General features: G+C 40.4%; 2 non-coding genes across 2 annotated transcripts; both read right to left on the minus strand.

The window, feature by feature from the left end:
• Positions 1-335: 335 nt before the first annotated feature.
• On the minus strand, positions 336-489 carry LOC133667752 (5.8S ribosomal RNA). The gene has a single exon (XR_009833355.1). It is a non-coding gene; the product is annotated as a 5.8S ribosomal RNA (ribosomal RNA).
• A 1,543-nt stretch (positions 490-2,032) lies between these two features.
• On the minus strand, positions 2,033-3,950 carry LOC133667785 (small subunit ribosomal RNA). Its single transcript, XR_009833388.1, has one exon. It is a non-coding gene; the product is annotated as a small subunit ribosomal RNA (ribosomal RNA).
• Between the last annotated feature and the right edge of the window lie 6,050 nt (positions 3,951-10,000).

Consider the following 10,000-nt stretch of genomic DNA (forward strand, 5'->3'; position numbering starts at 1 on the left):
GGGCGGTCATCCGTTACGTAAAACGGACGACTCACGACACCGAGAACACTCACGCAGGTCCGTGACATTTTCATTGTTACATACCACACGCTAGCACATGCATTTCGATTCTGTAGTCTCGGTCACGACCGCGACGAACGCCAACGAACGTCCAACAATCGCTCGTACGTCGCGCATCTTCCTCCTTGTAACTTGTCCTTTCCTCGATTTTTGACACCCGACTCGGAAACGTTCGATTTTAAAGAACGACGGCGGGGATTACAAAAAGAGAAAAAAAGGATCAAATGTACGAAGAGTAACGATACGCAACGCAAGCAGTATTTGGGTTACGTGAACGACCCTCAGCCAGGCGTGGTCAGGAATTGTATCCGTGGACCGCAATGTGCGTTCGAAATGTCGATGTTCATGTGTCCTGCAGTTCACACGTTGACGCGCAATTAGCTGCGTTCTTCATCGACCCACGAGCCAAGTGATCCACCGTTCAGGGTAATCGTATTTTTCTTTTTTATTTTTTATATTAAGGAAACGACGAGGATACCCCGATACTGAATCCTTTTTTTTTAAACCGTCGCTCAACCTGGAGAGAACGACTCTTCTTCGAAGCATGGTCGCAGAGCCCATACGCTTAAAAAATTCGATATTGAAAACTATAATTCGTTCAGGTATATATTGCATTCTCGATAAAATTCGATGGGATACGAATTTCGGTTGGCCTCGAGCGGTCTTACCTCCCAATTTCCGAAGCGAATATCCGCTAACGGTACGGGTGTCCGACTCACGACACGATGGCCTCTCTGTATAATCGAACATAATTCGATATTCCCCTCTGAACGAACAACGTTTCAACTTTTAAATAAGAAGCGATAAAATCGGGCTCACGTCGACGCGATGCATCTTGGTTTCGCCGTTCTTGGTTTCGTCGGTTTAAAGCTTACAACGACGACGACCATCACACCATCCACCCATGGGTAGGAAGCACGATTCGAGAATGATTATAGCGTATAAGAGAAAAGAGGTCGAACTGGTATCCATCGAAGAGAACGTCGCGAAACAAAGTTCGACGGCGGCTCGTCCATCCTTCGATTTCGTTTTACTATCGACGCGCTACTTGTCCTTACCGCTTTTTCGATTATCATTATCTCGACAGCTTCGTTCGATCCCAAAGTCTTGGTGTGCGGTCCTCGTCCATCTCCCGTTTTATAACGGGAGCTCAGGCAACGAAAATAAAAAAAGAGAAAGGAGGTACAGAAATGTGAATTTGGTACTTTTCTTGCACGTATCTATATACATACACATACGCAACGCACGCATATACGTTCATAAAGACGGCGGGTCTATTTAAAAAAGACCTCACGCAAGCGCCTTATTGTGTTGTCAAGCCATTTGTCATTTTATTTTTGTGTTTTCAATATATTTCAGTAGGGACGTAATGTTATTAAAGCGGCGGGTCATTTAAAAATTCGACCTCACGCAAGCGCTTTTTTCTTTTTTATCATTTTGTATATACCATTATGCATATACATACGTGATACGTACACGTACGTGCAAACCGTACCTTTATAAATCTTTATTAAAAATATACATCATCGAGACGGCGGATCGCGTCCGTATATGCATCCGTAAACGCACACACGACGACGACGATCTCACGCAAGCGTCCCTTTGTATCTTTTTGCGTACCATAACGACATTCATCTCGTCGAGACGGCGGGTCCGTTTATTCGATAAATAGACCTTCACGCAAGCGTCTCTTCGAGCTTATTTATCGTTATTCCCTCTCTCTTCGTGTCGAATTTTCGTGTCTGGTAAGAAAAAAAAATTCGAAAATGATCGAAATCAACGGATACAACGGACGGAAGGGATTTCTTTTTCTTTCCCTCCTCACGTAAGCCATCGTTCCGTGATTTCATTATTCGTTCGATGTACAAAGTACATTTTGGTATTTAGTAATGGAATCGAAATTCCATTTTATCCTTCTCCTTGTTTATCTCTCTTGTTTGTTACGCATTCTCTTTTTGTATGTTTCATTCGTTAATGATCCTTCCGCAGGTTCACCTACGGAAACCTTGTTACGACTTTTACTTCCTCTAAATGATCAAGTTTGGTCATCTTCCCGGTAACATCGGCAATGCCGAGACATTGGCCGCGCACCAGTCCGAAGACCTCACTAAATCATTCAATCGGTAGTAGCGACGGGCGGTGTGTACAAAGGGCAGGGACGTAATCAACGCGAGCTTATGACTCGCGCTTACTGGGAATTCCTCGTTCATGGGGAATAATTGCAAGCCCCAATCCCTAGCACGAAGGAGGTTCAGCGGGTTACCCGGGCCTTTCGGCCAGGAAAACACGCTGATTCCTTCAGTGTAGCGCGCGTGCGGCCCAGAACATCTAAGGGCATCACAGACCTGTTATTGCTCAATCTCGTGCGGCTAGAAGCCGCCTGTTCCTCTAAGAAGATTTGTTTGTACGTTGGTAGTAAAAACCCACCGACCGAAGCCGAGGGCCTTCGAGATACCATAAGTTACGTCTATTTAGCAGGCTAGAGTCTCGTTCGTTATCGGAATTAACCAGACAAATCGCTCCACCAACTAAGAACGGCCATGCACCACCACCCACCGAATCAAGAAAGAGCTATCAATCTGTCAATCCTTCCGGTGTCCGGGCCTGGTGAGGTTTCCCGTGTTGAGTCAAATTAAGCCGCAGGCTCCACTCCTGGTGGTGCCCTTCCGTCAATTCCTTTAAGTTTCAGCTTTGCAACCATACTTCCCCCGGAACCCAAAAGCTTTGGTTTCCCGGAAGCTGCCCGCCGAGTCATCGGAGGAACTTCGGCGGATCGCTGGCTGGCATCGTTTATGGTTAGAACTAGGGCGGTATCTGATCGCCTTCGAACCTCTAACTTTCGTTCTTGATTAATGAAAACATTTTTGGCAAATGCTTTCGCTTCTGTCCGTCTTGCGACGATCCAAGAATTTCACCTCTAACGTCGCAATACGAATGCCCCCATCTGTCCCTATTAATCATTACCTCAGGGTTCCGAAAACCAACAAAATAGAACCGAGGTCCTATTCCATTATTCCATGCACACAGTATTCAGGCAAAGGTAGCCTGCTTTAAGCACTCTAATTTTTCAAAGTAAACGTATCGGCCCACCTCGACACTCAGTGAAGAGCACCGCGATGGGATATTAGTTGGACCGCCCGCAAGGAGCTAAGCCCACCGATAGGACGTACCACATAATGCCAGTTAAACACCGCGAGCGGTGAACCGACACTGTGACACACAGATTCAACTACGAGCTTTTTAACCGCAACAACTTTAATATACGCTATTGGAGCTGGAATTACCGCGGCTGCTGGCACCAGACTTGCCCTCAATTGGTCCTCGTTAAAGGATTTAAAGTGTACTCATTCCGATTACGGGGCCTCGGATGAGTCCCGTATCGTTATTTTCGTCACTACCTCCCGTGCCGGGAGTGGGTAATTTGCGCGCCTGCTGCCTTCCTTGGATGTGGTAGCTGTTTCTCAGGCTCCCTCTCCGGAATCGAACCCTGATTCCCCGTTACCCGTTACAACCATGGTAGGCGCAGAACCTACCATCGACAGTTGATAAGGCAGACATTTGAAAGATGCGTCGCCGGTGCTAGATGACCATGCGATCAGCACAAAGTTATTCAGAGTCACCAAAACAAACGATGGACGAACGGACGAGCCGTCCGCCACCGATTGGTTTTGATCTAATAAAAGCATTCCTCCCATCTCTGAGAGGAATTCTGTTTGCATGTATTAGCTCTAGAATTACCACAGTTATCCAAGTAAATGTGTCCACGATCTAATGAACCATAACTGATTTAATGAGCCATTCGCGGTTTCACCTTAATTCGGCATGTACTGAGACATGCATGGCTTAATCTTTGAGACAAGCATATGACTACTGGCAGGATCAACCAGGGATCTTAGTTTATTATTAATATATTTTGCCAATTTTGACATATATATATTTTTCGTCGTCTGTGCCCCCTCACCGATCGACTACAATAGGTCTTTATAAATATTCGAGCACGTATCAAGCATGCTAAACATTTGGTAACCTTTTGAAAAAATTTAATTTCATAAAGCGCGTAATATAAATTCACGCTGAGGCATATCCCAATGTAATATCAGCACTTCCACAATATGCCCCGTTCATTCACAATTTCAAGAATCATACTTCACAATATCATATATATAAAAATTATAATATAATATTGTGTTTTATTTAACAACGTGGTGTTACAATAACATCGCACGTCGTTTCTTTTCTCTCACTTTTACAAACTCAAAGCTCATCATACGAAACGTGTCGTATTGCAAGCCACCAAGAACTATTCGACACGCCCGTACGCCCTAGGGATTTATATATCCTTAGGTGTTAGAAAGGCCCGATCGCTCGAGGCTAAAAGTTGATGCTCAGTCGTACAAGTACACATGGCAAAAGCCATACATACAGGTCACCAGCGTCCCCCTATAGGTCGCTTTGCCGCTCAAGAGCCATTCGGTCATAGACACCGACTCGCGGCTATGCAGTGTGGAGAAAGATCGGTAAGAACCGGACAGAAACAGTCGAGAAAGTATTTCCCGAGGAGCGGTGTACCGTATCTCGACCGAGATCGTAGAACGGACACGCGCCCGACGCTGCTCCGCCCGGCCGCACCGGACCGTCGCTTCTCTTACAGTAACCGAACGGCCGGCCACCATGTCGGCGCCGACCGGGCTAATGCACGGCCGCTTATGGTGCAAAACCGCTGTAGCGACAGACCGAGCGGAGGTACGCTGGAACTTAGACTTCGATCGATGATCATTATCATTATACAAATTGGTAAAAAAAATTACAAATATATTAACAGGATGGTATAAATGAAAGGTCAATAATAGATTTTTCAAAAAAATTAAATTTTTTTCTCGATAAGAAAAGTTACGAAAAATTAATTTTTAATAAAGGAACAAAAAAAATTAACAATATAAAAAATTGCAAAGGATAAATATAAATTGATTAATGAAAAAAAACATACCAGTTATAACGTTATTTTTCGAGAAATTAAGAAAAAAATGCCCGAGTCATGTCGGTTCGGTGGCCCGACCGTACGCGCAAAGTCCCCGGTCATGTCGGTTCGCCCGTTCTATATATATCGCTCAGAGTAAAAAAAAATTATAAGTATATTAACATGACGGTATAAATGAAAGGTCAATATTATATTTTTCAAAAAAATTAAATTTTTTTCTCGATAAGAAAAGTTACGAAAAATCAATTTTTGATGAAAGAACAGAAAAAATTAAGAATATAAAAAATTGCGAAGGATAAATATAAATTGATTAATGAAAAAAAAACATACCAGTTATAAGGTTATTTTTCGAGAAATTAAGAGAAAAACACCCGAGTCACGTCGGTTCGACCATAGCTCGATCGTACGCGCAAAGTCCCCGGTCATGTCGGTTCGCCCGTCCTGCGCGTATAGCGCAAAGTCCCCGGTCATGTCGGTTCGCCCGTCCTACGCGTATGGCGCAAAGTCCCCGGTCATGTCGGTTCGCCCGTTCTATATATATATCGTTCAGAGTTCCCCGGTAAAAAAATTATAATTTATATTAACATGACGGTATAAATGAAAGGTCAATATTATATTTTTCAAAAAAATTAAATTTTTTTCTCGATAAGAAAAGTTACGAAAAATCAATTTTTGATGAAAGAACAGAAAAAATTAAGAATATAAAAAATTGCGAAGGATAAATATAAATTGATTAATGAAAAAAACATACCAGTTATAAGGTTATTTTTCGAGAAATTAAGAAAAAACACCCGAGTCACGTCGGTTCGACCATAGCTCGATCGTACGCGCAAAGTCCCCGGTCATGTCGGTTCGCCCGTCTTACGCGTATGGCGCAAAGTCCCCGGTCATGTCGCGTATAGCGCAAAGTCCCCGGTCATGTCGGTTCGCCCGTCCTACGCGTATGGCGCAAAGTCCCCGGTCATGTCGGTTCGCCCGTTCTATATATATCGTTCAGAGTTCCCCGGTAAAAAAATTATAATTTATATTAACATGACGGTATAAATGAAAGGTCAATATTATATTTTTTCAAAAAAATTAAATTTTTTTTTTCTCGATAAGAAAAGTTACGAAAAATCAATTTTTGATGAAAGAACAGAAAAAATTAAGAATATAAAAATTGCGAAGGATAAATATAAATTGATTAATGAAAAAAAAACATACCAGTTATAAGGTTATTTTTCGAGAAATTAAGAGAAAAACACCCGAGTCACGTCGGTTCGACCATAGCTCGATCGTACGCGCAAAGTCCCCGGTCATGTCGGTTCGCCCGTCCTGCGCGTATAGCGCAAAGTCCCCGGTCATGTCGGTTCGCCCGTCCTACGCGTATGGCGCAAAGTCCCCGGTCATGTCGGTTCGCCCGTTCTATATATATATCGTTCAGAGTTCCCCGGTAAAAAAAAATTATAATTTATATTAACATGACGGTATAAATGAAAGGTCAATATTATATTTTTCAAAAAAATTAAATTTTTTTCTCGATAAGAAAAGTTACGAAAAATCAATTTTTGATGAAAGAACAGAAAAAATTAAGAATATAAAAAATTGCGAAGGATAAATATAAATTGATTAATGAAAAAAAAAACATACCAGTTATAAGGTTATTTTTCGAGAAATTAAGAAAAAACACCCGAGTCACGTCGGTTCGACCATAGCTCGATCGTACGCGCAAAGTCCCCGGTCATGTCGGTTCGCCCGTCTTACGCGTATGGCGCAAAGTCCCCGGTCATGTCGGTTCGCCCGTCTTACGCGTATGGCGCAAAGTCCCCGGTCATGTCGGTTCGCCCGTTCTATATATATCGTTCAGAGTTCCCCGGTAAAAAAAAATTATAATTTATATTAACATGACGGTATAAATGAAAGGTCAATATTATATTTTTTCAAAAAAATTAAATTTTTTTTTTCTCGATAAGAAAAGTTACGAAAAATCAATTTTTGATGAAAGAACAGAAAAAATTAAGAATATAAAAAATTGCGAAGGATAAATATAAATTGATTAATGAAAAAAAAAACATACCAGTTATAAGGTTATTTTTCGAGAAATTAAGAAAAAACACCCGAGTCACGTCGGTTCGACCATAGCTCGATCGTACGCGCAAAGTCCCCGGTCATGTCGGTTCGCCCGTCCTGCGCGTATAGCGCAAAGTCCCCGGTCATGTCGGTTCGCCCGTCCTACGCGTATGGCGCAAAGTCCCCGGTCATGTCGGTTCGCCCGTTCTATATATATATCGTTCAGAGTTCCCCGGTAAAAAAATTATAATTTATATTAACATGACGGTATAAATGAAAGGTCAATATTATATTTTTTCAAAAAAATTAAATTTTTTTTTTCTCAATAAGAAAAGTTACGAAAAATCAATTTTTGATGAAAGAACAGAAAAAATTAAGAATATAAAAAATTGCGAAGGATAAATATAAATTGATTAATGAAAAAAAAAACATACCAGTTATAAGGTTATTTTTCGAGAAATTAAGAAAAAAACACCCGAGTCACGTCGGTTCGACCATAGCTCGATCGTACGCGCAAAGTCCCCGGTCATGTCGGTTCGCCCGTCTTACGCGTATGGCGCAAAGTCCCCGGTCATGTCGGTTCGCCCGTCCTACGCGTATAGCGCAAAGTCCCCGGTCATATCGGTTCGCCCGTCCTACGCGTATGGCGCAAAGTCCCCGGTCATTCGGGGTTCGCCCGTATATATACTATGGCGCAAAGTCCGGTCCCATGTCAGTTCGCCCGTTCTATATATATATCGTTCAAGAGTTCCCCGGTAAAAAAATTATAATTTATAATTATGACGGTATAAATGAAAAGGTCAGGTCATATCAATTATATTTTTCAAAAATTAAATTTTTTTCTCAATAAGAAAAGTTACGAAAAATCAATTTTTGATGAAAGAACAGAAAAATTAAGAATATAAAAAATTGCGAAGGATAAATATAAATTGATTAATGAAAAAAAAAACATACCAGTTATAAGGTTATTTTTCGAGAAATTAAGAAAAAAATGCCCGAGTCACGTCGGTTCGACCATAGCTCGATCGTACGCGCAAAGTCCCCGGTCATGTCGGTTCGCCCGTCTTACGCGTATGGCGCAAAGTCCCCGGTCATGTCGGTTCGCCCGTCCTGCGCGTATGGCGCAAAGTCCCCGGTCATGTCGGTTCGCCCGTCCTACGCATGGCGCAAAGTCCCCGGTCATGTCGGTTCGCCCGTTCTATATATATATCGTTCAGAGTTCCCCGGTAAAAAAAAATTATAATTTATATTAACATGACGGTATAAATGAAGGTCAATATTATATTTTTTTCAAAAAATTAAATTTTTTTTTCTCAATAAGAAAAGTTACGAAAATCAATTTCTGATGAAAGAACAGAAAAAATTAAGAATATAAAAAATTGCGAAGGATAAATATAAATTGATTAATGAAAAAAACATACCAGTTATAAGGTTATTTTTCGAGAAATTAAGAAAAAACACCCGAGTCACGTCGGTTCGACCATAGCTCGATCGTACGCGCAAAGTCCCCGGTCATGTCGGTTCGCCCGTCTTACGCGTATGGCGCAAAGTCCCCGGTCATGTCGGTTCGCCCGTCCTACGCGTATGGCGCAAAGTCCCCGGTCATGTCGGTTCGCCCGTTCTATATATATATCGTTCAGAGTTCCCGGTAAAAAAAAATTATAATTTATATTAACATGACGGTATAATATAAATGAAAGGTCAATATTATATTTTTTCAAAAAAATTAAATTTTTTTTTCTCAATAAGAAAAGTTACGAAAAATCAATTTCTGATGAAAGAACAGAAAAAATTAACAATATAAAAAATTGCGAAGGATAAATATAAATTGATTAATGAAAAAAACATACCAGTTATAAGGTTATTTTTCGAGAAATTAAGAAAAAACACCTGAGTCACGTCGGTTCGACCATAGCTCGATCGTACGCGCAAAGTCCCCGGTCATGTCGGTTCGCCCGTCTTACGCGTATGGCGCAAAGTCCCCGGTCATGTCGGTTCGCCCGTTCTATATATATATCGTTCAGAGTTCCCCGGTAAAGAAAAATTATAATTTATATTAACATGACGGTATAAATGAAAGGTCAATATTATATTTTTTCAAAAAAATTAAATTTTTTTTTTCTCGATAAGAAAAGTTACGAAAAATCAATTTTTGATGAAGGAACAGAAAAAATTAACAATATAAAAAATTGCGAAGGATAAATATAAATTGATTAATGAAAAAAAACATACCAGTTATAACGTTATTTTTCGAGAAATTAAGAAAAAAAACCCGAGTCACGTCGGTTCGACCATAGCTCGATCGTACGCGCAAAGTCCCCGGTCATGTCGGTTCCCCGTCCTACGCGTATAGCGCAAAGTCCCCGATCATGTCGGTTCGCCCGTTCTATATATATCGCTCAGAGTAAAAAAAAATTATAAGTATATTAACATGACGGTATAAATGAAAGGTCAATGATAGATTTTTTCAAAAAAATAATTTTTTTTTTTCTCGATAAGAAAAGTTACGAAAAATCAATTTTTGATGAAAGAACAGAAAAAATTAAGAATATAAAAATTGCGAAGGATAAATATAAATTGATTAATGAAAGAAAAACATACCAGTTATTATGTTATTTCTCGAGAAATTAAAAGAAATTATCCGAGTTATGTCGGTTCGCCCGTCCTACGCGTATGGCGCAAAGTCTCCCGGTCATGTCGGTTCCCTCATTCTGTACATATCGCTCAGAGTACCCCGGAAGAAAAATTATAAATATATTAACATGACGGTATAAATTAAAGTTCAATAATAGATTTTACAAGAAAATTAAATTTTTTTCGATAAGAAAAGTTATGAAAAATCTGTTTTTGATGAAAAAAGAAAAATTGACAATATAAGAAATTGCGAATGATAAATATAAATTGATTAATGAA

Source organism: Apis cerana, unplaced genomic scaffold (assembly GCF_029169275.1).
Source record: "Apis cerana isolate GH-2021 unplaced genomic scaffold, AcerK_1.0 scaffold3_AcerK, whole genome shotgun sequence".
Classification (NCBI taxonomy): Eukaryota; Metazoa; Arthropoda; class Insecta; order Hymenoptera; family Apidae; genus Apis; species Apis cerana.